Consider the following 14,321-nt stretch of genomic DNA (forward strand, 5'->3'; position numbering starts at 1 on the left):
TCCATTGATTTCACATCTCATGTTCGCCGACGATATGGTATTGTTTGCTGAAGCTACGGAAGAACAGCTGGATGTTATTATTAATTGTTTAACTGTCTTTTGTAATGCTTCTGGACAAAAGGTGAATTTTTTAAAGTCAAGCCTTTTTGTTTCTCCGAATGTGAGTACATCTACAGCCTCTCGTTTATCCTCTAAATCAGGAATTCCTTTTGTCTCTAACCTTGGGCGTTATTTGGATGTACCATCTCTTCATGGTAGAGTATCTCAGGTGATGATATGCGAAGCCGGCTTGCTGGTTGGAAGGCAGGTGCACTTTCTAGAGCAGGGAGAATAACGCTGGTCCAATCAGTCTTGAACTCCATTCCTATTTATACTATGCAATCTATTAAATTGTCGGTATCTATTTGTAAGGAAATGGAGCGGCTTTGCCGTAATTTTATTTGGCATGGTAACAGTGGGGATTCTGCTGTTCATCTGATTAATTGGCAAAATTTGCTATATCCAAAGCAAAATGGTGTGTTGGGCATTCAGAATTTTGGATTAATGAATCAAGCTATGATGGGTAAATTATGTTGGCGGGCATTTATGAACCCATCTGACTTATGGATCTCATGTCTTCTTTGGAAATATAATAATGGTAGAATTTCTTGGAATCTTTGAGTACCTCTTGGTGCCTCTATGAATTGGAAGGCTTTATGCTGGGGCCTCCAATTAGTTTCTAGCGGTGTTTCTATTGACGTTCGTAGTGGTACTGATGTTAAGTTTTGGCAAGATGATTGGCTTTCGGTTGGACCTCTTTTCCGATTGGTTTCTGCTCCTATTGATCCTTTGGAATTAGAGGTGGTTGTGAGATATTATTGGATCCCTGGATATGGATGGGATTGGAATCGGTTGTCTTTATGGCTACCTGATTTCGTTTTAGCATTTTTACTCCCCATTTGCCTACATGATAATGCTAACTCAAGGGATGGAATAATATGGAGACATTCCATTAGTGGATAGTATTAAGTTAAAACGGGGTACTCTCTTCTGGTGGAGAAATGTGGTTTACCAGTTGCCTTACCATTATGGAAGCTTATTTGGAAAGCACCTGACACGCAGAGGATGCGGGTTTTTCTATGGGAAGTTGCCCATGAGAAATTATGGTCAATGTTCAGCGGTTTCGGAGAGGATGGATTAATTCAGACTTGTGTATGAGCTGTGGTACTCAGTCTGAGTCAGTGCTACATGTTTTAAGAGATTGCAACTTTATTAAGAGTTGCTGGCTTAATTTATTACCTGCTAGTGAAGTCCAAACCTTTTTTGGCTTCGTTGATATCCGGGAATGGTTGTCTTGGTGTCTTAAAAGCTCTTTTTATATTGGTGAGCTTCCCTGGCCTGTAGTTTTTATGGTTACAGTTTGGTGGGCATGGAAATTTCGCAATGAACGGTCCTTCAATCTTGGAGTCCAAAGATCAGTTCCTCGCCCACTAATCTTGGGCAAGGCTAAGGAAATATATCAAGCATGGAATGATTATTTTCCTTCTTCTATTCAACGTCAATGTCGAGTGATTAGAGTGGTCTGGACACCAGCAGCTATGGGGTGGATTACAATCAACACAGATGGTAGTGTGCGTCAAAATTCAGGAGCTGCAACCTGTGCGGGTTCTTTTTGAGACAGTTTTGGTAAATGACTACTTGGTTTTCGTTGTGTGTTGGGAGTTTGTGGTGTGGTTGAGGCAGAATTATGGGCCATATATCATGCTTTGAATGTGGCTTGGAGTAGGGGATGGCGAAAAATTGTTATTCAAACTGATTCTCAAATTGCTGTTCAGCTTCTTCAAGGTCAAGGCAGTGGTGTTTATAGACTGCAGTCTTTAGTTATTAATTGCAGAGCTCTTATCCGGCGGGAATGGGAGGTTAAGGTCGAGCAAATATATAGGGAAGCTAATATGGTAGCTGATTATCTTGCGAATAGTGCGCATGGTGAAGTTTTTGGTATGAGCCTTATTGATTTACCTTCATCTAGTATTAAACTCCTCTTGGATGCTGACTGTATGAATATTTTTCATGATCGTATAATAAATTAAAGGGCTCTATCCCTCATTTTCAAAAAAAAAAAAAAAAACTTCTTATAAAAAATAATATGTGGCATAAGATAACACATGATAATACTATATTTAAATAAATACCAAATAAAAACTAATTTGTTTTATATAAGTACATATAAATAAATTCTTTTGTTTGGTGATTGTAAGTTCTGAAAGAACCAATTTCATCAGAAGTTATATTGTGAATTATTGCGACCATACATCTTCTAGCTTTACAACCTATACTTTGGATGGCTCTTGAAAAATATGACATAACAGAACTGCCAATCCATTTAACATGAGACCAGCTTTACTATAGTCTTTGCTCTGTTCCAGCTGCACTTGTTGACCTCTCATTTCCTGCTGATTTGATTAGGAAACTAGCTGTGCTCTCTATCATACCCTCATTAACCCGTGAACTGATGGGAGAACTGAATTAATTAATAAAATTTTTAATATTTTAAAGATATTTTAATAAATTTTTTTTAATTTGATACCAACTAATTATTTTTTTAATAACATAAAAATTAAATAGTATGTTTTTTATTAAAATTATTATAAATTTACACATATAACTAACTAATTAACGATGCTTATAATTAAAGAAATAAAATTTGAGTAAATCTTTAAACTTTAAAATAAATTAATATTAAAAATATCTTTTTTTTAAATAGTATTAAAAATATTTTAAATAATATATATTGTCGATATATGTATATATTTAGTGTCTATATATATACAAGTAGAAACTAAAAATTTATTTTATAATATTTAATTTTTTTATATTATTCTTTATTTAAAATGAAAGAATTTATTTTTTTTAATTTATAAAATTTGTATTTTTAAAGAAAATAAAGTTAGACATGATCTTGTAATAATTTATTTATTTTTTATTTAGAAAATAAATCATGAAGGATTAAAGATTTTGAAAAAAAAAAAAAGGGACATCAAACTATTTAACTATTTAAAATGTAAAAAAATTAAAGTGTATTATTAAAAAAATAGTCTTGTTCAAAGGGGTGCCCAAAAGGGAAACTGTCGTCGTATTGGCGGCTTTGTTGCTGCAATCGGAATAAATTACTGGATTGCTGACTTGAATTTGCCCTGTTGTTGATATGTCCAGCAACTCCATGTTGATGCTAGTTAAGAAAGGCTTTGGAGGTGTAAAAGAGTGGTTGAAGTTACCTCGAAACTCTCATCCATGTAACAACCTTTCCCAATTCCAAATGGAAATTGGACGTTGACATCACAACAGATTGACAGACAAGGCTCCACTGCTAGAATTTGGGTTGGCCATGATATTGCAATGAAGCCACAATCATCATTCTCTGTCGTCTCTTTCTTTCCATTACAGGTATCAAATTAATTAAGCTACTTCCAGGCCAGGCCTTAAAAGTTTGCACTGTAAATGTAAAAATTTATAAAATTGTTACTGAACAGGTCAATTTTAAATTAATCTTTTTGTCATCCTTGCCATTAATATCATTCATGTCAATTCTTTCTGGTTATATGGAATGCTGTACGAAAGTACTTGCATATCTTTTATCATTATTATTTATTAATTTTAATAATATTTCTAAAAAAAAAAAAAACTCAGATTCATCATAATCCAAAATATAAATATGTGAATAATTTTTATATAAAAAAAACCTATGAGTCTATGTTTGAGATCCATAATAAATAAGATCCATGATAAATCAGATCTAAATAAAAATTACATTGTTGTAAAAGTGGGTTTTTTTCCCATAATTTTCAGGATTATCAACTAAACAAACAATCAATTGTAGCAACAGTGGACCCAACTTCAAAGACAAAAGTACCAAGGCTAAGGCAGCCATATTATACTTTTCAACAAAATAGTCTAACGTAACTTTCTGTCCATGTAGAATTATTCACTCCATATTTCATTCAATTTTCTAATTTATTTTATTTTTATATTTCATTCAATTTTCTAATTTATTTTATTTTTATAACCGTTGCTTATCATGATACTCTACTCACTACACCATAAATATTCATAAATTAAAATAATAATTTATGTTTTGTTGCAGTAGGGGTTTAGTGTTCTACTTCTGGTTAGGAGAGGTTCCAATGGCTGCTTCTGTTAGTTAAAAGACCCAAAATGGAATGGTAAGAGGAAGTAATTTTTATTATAAGAGTAGTGCAGTTGACTCTACTGCTGTTGTTATTATCCCTTTGTTTTCCCTTGTAGTGCTTTGTTTTATTGATCTACCCATGAAACAGCTATGTGGGTGGCTTGCCATTATATTTTATTGAAGTTTCTATGGTTGTCTCACCTGCTAGTAGTAGTAATTTCGCCATTATTAATTTTCTATTGATTATTTCTGAGGCTGGAGAATTATGAGAGCATAAGCATGTTCCTACCATGGAAAATGGGATTTAGTTTTATTTTTTTCCTTTTTTTCACTTGTCTGTTTCAAGCGTTTCTTATTACTTTGAGAGGAATGAAAGTTTCTAGGAAATATTGATCCAAAATTTTTATAAATTTTATCATTTTTTACAAAGTATTTTACCAATTATTATTAAAATTTAATTGAGCAAAAAATTAGGTAAAATATAAAGTAGCATACAATATGCCCATGAAAATTACTTGTCATTAATATTAATACACAGGGGAACGAATTCAGCCCATCTAGCTTTCAGGAGGAGTCCTGCACCAAGGAAAATTTTGACTGACACAACATTCTAAAAGCAAACCACCGCTCTCTAGTCGTCTTTCACTATTATTTATTGAACAAATAGATCATGATTTATACAATAAGCAGAAATTTTATCATGGAAAGTTATTTGATAGACAAAGAAACACCGAGGAACAGACTAAACACCTTGTGGATGTATCTGTTCTATCTGGCACACTGGGCAAACAAATTGCGTAGGTTCATCATTGTCAAATAATATCCCGCCAGATTCTATTTCTAGATTTATGAGACCCAAATGCTTGCAGTTGAAGACAAAAATAGGTTTATGCTTATGGCTGGGTTGTCGAAGAACTCTGGAGCAGAATACACAAACAGAGAAGGCAAGAGGTATCATTGAGAACCGTATTGGCTGTTGCTTGCCATTACTCAGAAAGTTGTAATGGAGGCAAGAAGAAATGAGAGTTAATATAGAACTTATAAAACCAAAAGAATCTGCAAACTCCCACTTTGGCCTTGTATTTTTGTCTCGTATGAGCATATACTTGTTGCAAGCAAGGTCAGAAACTGTTAGGAGGACAGAAACAATGGCCATAATCACTCCATATCTTGCAGCTATCACCTTATGTGGAGAGGTCTGCTCAAGTGCTGCTGATATAGCATCAGCTCCAACGGCAATAATAGGCAGAATTATGTCCCACCGAAGCCGGCGGACCTGCATTAAAAACAACTAAAATATCATTAATATCCAAAAAAGAATACAAAAGAAAAACATAGAGCTTGTAAAAGTAGATAAAAGAATAGAAGAGAATTTGATCTTTACAAAATCCCAGAGATTTTTTGTCATTTGGCATATAAAACAGGAATACAAAAGAGAGAGGTATTTATAAGGAAAAACTAATATCACTTTCTATATAATCTATTTTTAAGGAAATACCGTATTTATAGGGAATGCATCCACAACTCTGCCATAACTCTGCCATTGTTGGCCGTTGATCAGGCTAGCTGATCAGCTGGCTTCATTGGCCCTGATCATTTGGCCCTGAAAGCGACCTACTTGATCACCTAGCTTCATTGGCCCTGAAAGTCATTGGCCTGAAAGTCATTGGCCCTGATCACCTAGCTTCATTTGGCCCTGAAAGCGACCTACTTGATCACCTACATTCTGCCATTGATCACCTAGCTTCGCGACCTACATGATCAGCTAGCTTCATTGGCCCTCTGATAATATGTGAACTTGATTAATTTTTCTTCATTTTTATTTCCTCCGCCTTTCCCCCAACTAAAGACTCCTATTTCCATTTTGAATTCAAATTAACTTTAAACTCTCAATATTTTTTATTTATAGTCGATATGGAATTTGATATTAAACTCTAATCCTAAAATTTTATTTATTTATTTTACATTATTATTCTATTTAATTTATATCGTCTCCCATCGTATTTTATCATTTTATCATATTATAATTAAATATTAATTTAATTTTTAATTCAATACTATGATTAATCTCCAAACTTTTAATAGATAATAAAGTAAATTAAAAATAAATTTGAATAAATTTAACAGCCTTTATTAATTGCTGTTAAATTTAACAGCCATTTATCACTGCAGACAGACATAATTGTAAAAGTAATAATTTTTACGATTTTTTTATTATTTTTCTAAAATTAAATAAATTTAATTTTTATTTTTTTTATAAGTAAAATAATTCTTTATTATTTTTTATATCATTTGATTTTTAAAAAAATAAAGAAAATAATTCAAAATGTAGGTTTTTCATTCTGTCATTCATTTTAATTTTAAATAAAATAAAATTTTAATTTTTAACATTAAAATTATTATAATTTCATTAATAATAGATATTTTAAAAGTGAATAATATAATATTTATTCTTTTATAAATTTTTTTGAAAACATCAATAATATATAAATTTATTAAATTTTTATAAGTAAAAAATTATATTTAAATTAAATTATCTTTAAATATGATAATTTTTAAAAAATAATTCTTATAATTTTACAAATTAAATTCTACTTATTATAATATTTATATTTTTTATAAATTGTTTTCAATTCCTAAACTATAAGCTAAAAATATATACATTTTTTTATTATAAAAAAATCTTATCCATGGCAACTTTATAATAATAATAATTATTATTATTATTAAACTTTTTCCACTTTTGAATAAAAGTATAAAAATTTAAATTAAATTTTGAAAAAAAAAACAAATTAAGAGAAAGCGACAAAGTTAACCAAAAATATTTGAAAAAGGGAGAAATACTAGCACAAAATTATAACCGGTATTGAGAAACACAGAAAATAGAATTTACAGCGTGGGAATGAGTTTAGTCAGGGATGATCACGTCTCTCTCCTTTATTCCTTTTCCTTTTACTCTCTAGTGATGCATAACCGCTACCCTGCTATAGTATCACATGTCTCTGTCACTCCGTACGTACGGACGTGCCAACTTATCCTTCTCTATCAGACGACCATTTAATTCCCTCCGGCGCACATGTTGATAGGGCTGCGAGATGACTGGACCTGCTCTCTTATCTCTTGTCATGTCATTGGGCTAGGTTATCTTCTGATGAACATGCGCATGTGGTCAGTCCGACCTATTTCACGTCACCAGGCTGGAGCATACGATGTTGAGTCGGTCTGCTTTAGAGTAGCCTGATGGGCCTTGGGCCTATATCTTTCTCCAGAGCCCGGCCTCACTCCGAGTGTGAGAAGGTTGGCGGTCATCAAGTGCCCCTTTACCTCCTCAGCAGTTATTTCATGAGTGATGAGGGGGTAAATCCCTAGGCCCCCATTATGCTCGCGCGGCCCAAGGGAGGCTTCTGTCAAAACATCCCTTCTCTGCCTTTACTCTTTTCAAATTCAAACTCCTCATTTCTCTCCAGACTCTTCTTCTCACTTTTCTCTTTGTATTTCGTCTCTCTCATCTTTTGCGAAATCCCTTCGAGGTACGTCTTCTGCTTTCTCTAATGGTTGTCCCTAGACTTCTTGATGTTGTGAATCTGAGGTCCTGCATCACTACTGCTTCCCTTACCAACTTCTTTTCTCGGGAATATCTAGATATCTCTATCTATCGTGTTAGGGCTCCTCATCCTAATGAGATGATCGTTCTCCATAATCCTCCACCGTCGGGTTTGATTGACCCCCAGCGGGATCGCAGCTTGGTCTTTTTTGTCAAGCAGCGCAATTTTGGTTTAACCTTTCCTTTTTTTCCCTTCTTCATCGAGGTTTTCCATTATTTCGGAGTAACTCCTCGCATGCTCTCACCCAACTCCATTCTCTTCATGTGTTCCTTTGAATCCATCAGCCTGTATTGGAGTTTTGCCCTGTCGGCCGTCCTGTTTTCCACATTTTTTCGTTTGGTCAGGGCTAGCCAGGGGTTTTACTATTTTGCTCCCGAGGAGGGTTGTCTATTTTCTCGGGATATAAGGACTCCATTAAGGGTTGGGTCTAAGATATTATAGTGGTGGAGCTAAAGGAAGGCTCTGGGATATCTTGGGATGTGGACCTCTGATAGAGCATATTTTAGTCTATATTTTCATGATCTTGTTGATGTTTATTTGCACCTATTCTACCTAATTTTGTGGTTTTAATCATGTTTTGCAAGTATTAGGTGTGAAGAAACAATTTGGAGAAAATGCTCTTAAAAGTGCCAAAAGAAGCCAAAATTTGAGAAGCAACCTTCGGAAGCCAAAACTCAGTCACCTTCGGCGGCTGAATGAGGACTCCAGAGACGAAAGTGGACCACCTTCGGCGGCACCTTCGGCCGCCGAACCATGTAGACAGAGACGAAAGTCCACTACTTTCGGCCGCCGAATCTCGACCTTCGGCCGCCGAACTTTTAGAACACAAACGCAAGACCAGCCTCCGAAACTCAACTTAGGCAGCCGAAAATGCGCTCTATTGCACTCTTTCCTTGTTCAAAAAGCCATATCCCAAGTTGCCATATTTGAGGAGCCAAATAAGGGAAGTATCTTGAGATCCAAATCTTTAATATTCATATTCAATTATTGGATTTCAAGATCCCCTTATTAAGGAAAGAAAATCCAAAGATCACATGCTTCCTACTTAGTGCCATACACATTCAAAATTCAAAAGGAGTCTCCACCTTCCTTATTAGTGCATGGGCAGCCTCTTAACTCTTTAGGCAACATCTTGGAGACCTTGGGCAGCAAGTAAAAAGACCAAAGTGCCCCCACTTGCCTTCCATCACATGCAACTCGTTTTTACCTTCACTCATGCACAAACAAGGCACATGCAACACCAATGACACTTTGGACAGCCTCTAAAAGCCTCCTGGACTTCCATGAAACCCTAGGCAGCCTCTCAAGACATATTTAAAGGCTTCAAGAAGACAAGAAGACAAGCTTTTCCACTCTCCTAAAATCGGCAAGGCTCCAAGGCCCTCTCTCCCACCTTGTTCTTCATCTTTTGCTTTCTTTTCTTTTATTTTCTGTTTGGTTCAGCCATGAGTGGCTAAAACCTTCTTTCTAGTTGAAGTTTGGTTGAAACTTAGGTTGTTTAAAGGGTTGTGAGATCTGAACAGAAACTTTTGTCTTTGATTTTATTCAATATTCATGCAATTGTGCTTTGATTCTAAGATTGCTTTGTTGTTTTGATCAAATTGGCCACTTGATTCTTGATTGCAAAGTTAATTAATTGTTGGATTAGGATATTTGTTAGTCCGTAATTGCTGGAAATATTATGTCCATAGAACACTTGGTGTAAAAACCAAGAAATTGTATGATCTAGCAACATCTCATGCGTTTGAGTAGTTAGGGTTTGGATCTTTCTTGTTCTTCATGCAATTGGCAATTGTTTTGATGCCTAAGGCCCAAGGACGTTCCTTGGCAATTTGTTGATTAGTAATTGGTTAGAGGACGTTCCCTAATCAGTTTATTCATAAGGAAAGACATGGTGGTGAGAAGCGTCTTCCACCCCCATAACCAACCTATTGAATCAATCAAGATAACCATGTTTCAATGATCAACCCAAACAACTAAAGTGGATCCATATCTTCAACTAGACTTTTCTCATATTGATTTCTTGTTCTATTTTGATTACTTACTGTTTTAATTGCTTTTATTAGTTGTTAATTAAATCTAATCTCAAAACCCCCCTTTTACTTTCCTTGCACTTGTTCCTATTTTTGTTTGATCACTTGCTTTCACTTGCGCTTTCAATTAGTTCTCTTGGTCTTGATTGAGTTAAATAAATAAGTAATCAATTCTCTGTGGATACGATCCTTCACCACTATCTGCAGTTGTAAATTGTAGGTAACCAATAAGGTTATTTTTGACCGGCTTCGACAACCGCTCCTGTCAAAAATTGGCGCCGTTGCCGGGGAGTTGATTTTACTTGTTTATTTTCTTTCATGACCAGATCTGAAAGTAGGGACATGCTGCCCTTTGATCCAGAAATTGAACGCACTCTCAGAAGACTTGGAAAGCAAGCCGCAGAACCTTCTGCCCAACATTCGGCCGCCGAAACCAACCCACCTTCGGCCGCCGAAAGTCCTACACTCCAGCAACCCGATCTTGCACCAATGGCAAAACCTCAAGCACCAGCTGCTGCCCATGATGGACATGCTGTCCAAGGCCATATAGTTCAAGAAAATCCAGTAAATAGGCCACAAGCACAAAGGGAAAGAACCATGAGGGAGTTAGCAACCCCTATAGGTGATTATGCTCCACTATGCATCACCTATCCACCTCTTACAGTTCCCTTTGAACTGAAATCAGGTTTGATTCATCATCTCCCTAAATTTAGAGGTTTGCAAAATGAAAATCCACATAAGCACTTAAAAGAATTTAAAATTATTTGCTCATCCATGAGACCGCAAGGGATCTCTGAAGATCATGTTAAACTAAGAGCCTTCCCTTTTTCATTAGATGACCATGCTAAGGATTGGTTATTTTATTTGCCACCTGGATCTATAACTTCTTAGGATGATATGGTCCAAGCCTTTTTAGACAAATACTTCCCACCATCTAAATCAATTGGCATAATAAGAGAAATCACTAGCATAAAGCAAAGACCAACTGAGGACTTATATGATTATTGGGAAAGGTTTGAAAGATTATGTACAGGTTGTCCACAACATGATATGTCAGACAAAGCCCTCATTCAGTTCTTCTATGGAGGATTGATTCCATCCGAAAGGAAACTCATAAATGTAGCCTGTGGAGGATCTATCCTAGACAAGATACCCAGGGAGATGAAGGAACTAATATCCAGTCTTGCAGCCTCATCCAAGCAATATGAAGAAGAGGGGCAAACGCAAAGAGGAATCCATGAGGTAAGTACATCCTCTGTTGAATCTCAAATTGCAAAACTAACTTCTCTTGTAGAAAAGATTGCCCTTGGCCAAGTCCAACAAATACAAGCAATTCAGCCACCTAGGCCATGTGGGATTTGTTCATATGTGGGACACCCTACTGATCAATGTCCCACACTCCAAGAAGACCATCAGCAAGCCAATGCAATTGGGAGGTACAGCAACCAACCTAGATATGATTTCTATTCCAATACATACAATCCCGGTTGGAGGGACCACCCCAATTTCAACTATGGAAAGAGCAACAGTGATCAGAATTACCAAAGTTACCAAAGAAATCAAGCCCAACCAGCACCTTCAAATCCAAATCAGAACCTTGAGAAGATCATGCAAACGATGATGGAAACAATGGTGAACACCATGCAAGGCATGCGACAAGTTGAATCTGGAACCCATCTGTGCCATGAGTCGCTCAATCACTCTCTATCCTGATAATTACTTTTTTATGGTTTGAGTGATATTGGTAAATTTATTTGTAATTATTGACCAAGAGCCTAAATTTTTAATTTTGAATCAAAAAATCTCAAATTTTTAATTTATTATAATTATAACAATTTTTTAAATTAATTTAAATAAAATTTAAATTAGCTCCTCATTATTTTTACAATTTAATTAACTTTAATTAAATATCAGTTACGATTTTAAACCCTTAATTATTTAAGATTTCCAACTAAAATTCTTATTTAAATATAGAGAATTAAATATTTCAATTATATAATTTAGAAATTTTATATAATTAACAGTTTTGAATTTTAATTAAAGTTTAAGTTCGTTAATTAACTTACTTATGTAATAAAAATAATAACATGTAATATATCAGGTATATTAATTTAAATTTAATTAAAATTAATTTAAAAAGTTTTTATACTTATAATAAATTTAAAATGTAGAGCTTTATAATTTAAATTAAAAGTTTACACTATAAATGTAAAAATGTCAATTTTAAATTAATCTTTTTATTATCCTTGCCATTAATATCATTCATGTAATTCTTTCTCGTTATATGGAATGCTGTACGAAAGTACTTGCATATCTTTTATCATTATTATTTATTAATTTTAATAATATTTCTAAAAAAAAAAATTAAACTCAGATTCATCATAATCCAAAATATAAATATGTGAATAATTTTTATATAAAAAAAACCTATGAGTTTATGTTTGAGATCCATAATAAATAAGATCCATGATAAATCAGGTCTAAATAAAAATTACATTGTTGTAAAAGTGTGTTTTTTTCCCATACTTTTCAGGATTATCAACTAAACAAACAACCAATTGTAGCAACAGTGGACTCAACTTCAAAGACAAAAGTACAGAGGCTAAGGGAGACAAGTCCATTGGCAGCCATATTATACTTTTCAACAAAATAGTCCAACGTAACTTTCTGTCCATGTAGAATTATTCACTCCAACTATGCACTCAATCATATTTTTTTACTTATTTCATTCAATTTTCTAATTTATTTAATTTTTATAACCGTTGCTTATCATGATACTCTACTCACTACACCATAAATATTCACAAATTAAAATAATAAGTTATGTTTTGTTGCAGTAGGGGTTTAGTGTTCTACTTCTGGTTAGGAGAGGTTCCAATGGCTGCTTCTGTTAGTTAAAAGACCCAAAATGGAATGGTAAGAGGAAGTAATTTTTATTATAAATTTTACTATATTTTATTTTTAAATTAAAATTAAATAATAAAAAATAAGTTATTTTATTGAAAAATATTTTCCATAAAAAACAATATAAGTTATTTTTTGTTAAGAAATTTATGAAATTTATTGGTAAATATCCTTAATGTATTTGATATGCATAAAAAATTCATTTGAACTTTGTTTTGGTAAATAATTGTTTGTTCTTGCATATTGATCTTTAAAATAATTTTGAAAATTCAAAATTTATTAATTACCGCAGCTCTATAATTAAGAAGAATAATTTGACCATATATAAATTAGATTAAAGAAAAAGTTGAGTGGTATGCTCGAAGAAGCTTCCCGCAGGGCGGTGCCGCGTAGGCGAATGAAAGCAGCCTGCTCTTCCTGGATTCTCAAGTCATCAAGTGTAAACGGTGAGTTTCTGAGGTTCTCCTGTTTGTTGATCTTCATCTCCTGTAAGCTTTGGCTGCTCTGAGCAACGCAAGAAATGTGTATTTATATCTCTACTTGTGTGAATTATCTTCTCCTACGTAATATCTCTTCAGTTTCAGCAATAATTTGAAGGCGATGAAGATGGGAGACGGAAGTATAAATAAAGATGGAAGAAATTAGCCGCCCTCTTGTTCTAATTAATACATCTGATTGAGATTTCGGGTATGCGTTTCTTGCATACAGTTAAAAACCAGATGAATATATCATGAGAGTAGTGCAGTTGACTCTACTGCTGTTGTTATTATCCCTTTGTTTTCCCTTGTAGTGCTTTGTTTTATTGATCTACCCATGAAACAGCTATGTGGGTGGCTTGCCATTATATTTTATTGAAGTTTCTATGGTTGTCTCAGCTGACTCTACTGCTAGTAGTAGTAATTTCGCCATTATTAATTTTCTATTGATTATTTCTGAGGCTGGAGAATTATGAGAGCATAAGCATGTTCCTACCATGGAAAATGGGATTTATTTTTATTTTTTTCCTTTTTTTCACTTGTCTGTTTCAAGCGTTTCTTATTACTTTGAGAGGAATGAAAGTTTCTAGGAAATATTGATCCAAATTTTTTATAAATTTTATCATTTTTTACAAAGTATTTTACCAATTATTATTAAAATTTAATTGAGAAAAAATTAGGTAAAATATAAAGTAGCATACAATACGCCCATGAAAATTACTTGTCATTAATATTAATATACAGGGGAACGAATTCAGCCCATCTAGCTTCCAGGAGGAGTCCTGCACCAAGGGAAATTTTGACTGACACAACATTCTAAAAGCAAACCACCGCTCTCTAGTCATCTTTTACTATCATTAATGGAACAAATAAATCATGATTTATACAATATGTATAAACTTTATCATGGAAAGTTATTTGATAGACAAAAAAACACCGAGGAACAGACTAAACACCTTGTGGATGTGTCTGTTCTATCTGGCACACTGGGCAAGCAAATTGCGTAGGTTCATCATTGTCAAATAATATCCCGCCAGATTCTATATCTAGATTTATGAGACCCAAAAGCTTGCAGTTGAAGACAAAAATAGGTTTATGCTTATGGCTGGGTTGTCGAAGAACTCTGGAGCAGAACACA

The 14,321-nt window shown here is 34.0% G+C and overlaps 1 long non-coding RNA gene across 1 annotated transcript; it reads left to right on the forward strand.

Annotated features, from left to right (window-relative positions):
- Positions 1-13,026: 13,026 nt before the first annotated feature.
- On the forward strand, positions 13,027-13,416 carry LOC110607027. The gene is made up of 2 exons (XR_002486608.2): positions 13,027-13,153; positions 13,292-13,416. It is a non-coding gene; the product is annotated as an uncharacterized LOC110607027 (long non-coding RNA).
- Positions 13,417-14,321: the final 905 nt, after the last annotated feature.

This window comes from Manihot esculenta, chromosome 18 (genome assembly GCF_001659605.2).
Source record: "Manihot esculenta cultivar AM560-2 chromosome 18, M.esculenta_v8, whole genome shotgun sequence".
Taxonomy (NCBI): Eukaryota; Viridiplantae; Streptophyta; class Magnoliopsida; order Malpighiales; family Euphorbiaceae; genus Manihot; species Manihot esculenta.